Below are 734 nucleotides of genomic sequence, written 5' to 3' on the forward strand. Positions count from 1 at the left end.
CAGCCATCAAGACCAAATTATGAAGAAAAACTCACTCCTAAAAATCTAATGATTTTACAGTTTCATTGACTATATAGCTTTTGGTTTGTTTATCATCAACCTATATATTGTCAGTTTCTACACTGAAATTATTTTTTTTGGCTTTTCTTTTTTTTTCTTTTATTTTTGTTTTTTGAGACAGGGTTTCTCTGTAGCTTTGGAGCCTGTCTTGGCACTAGCTCTTGTAGACCAGGCTGGCCTCGAACTCCCAGAGATCCGCCTGCCTCTGCCTCCCGAGTGCTGGGATTAAAGGTGTGCGCCACCACTGCCTGGCTTGAAGTTATTTTCTTTATGCATTCAGGCAAATATTTAAAAATAAACTAAAAATTATAGATTCATATTTGAATAAGATAAATATAATTGTGAGTCTTCATCAAGCATTTAATGACTAATTTATACAATGATCAATCTTGCTTAATCATTTATCCATCCATGACAGATTTAAAGCTTCAAACAAGAAACATGTATAAAGACAAGTATGATTACATTTGATAGATAAAAATTGTTTTGCATCTCTCTAAATAGAAGAACTCCAAGATTTTTTGAATAAGAAAGTAAATGTAATATAATTAATTTCTAGTCAATAAAGAAATTAATTTTCTATGTGGTATGAGGAAGTATTTTAAGAAAAATATATTTCTCATATCCACATTCTACTTGTAGTTTGTTTTTAAAGTTACTTCTTTAGAATTTAT

The sequence above is a fragment of the Alexandromys fortis genome, unplaced genomic scaffold (genome assembly GCF_014885135.2).
Source record: "Alexandromys fortis isolate MF-2015 unplaced genomic scaffold, M_Fortis_MF-2015_v1.1 scaffold_3, whole genome shotgun sequence".
Lineage (NCBI taxonomy): Eukaryota > Metazoa > Chordata > Mammalia > Rodentia > Cricetidae > Alexandromys > Alexandromys fortis.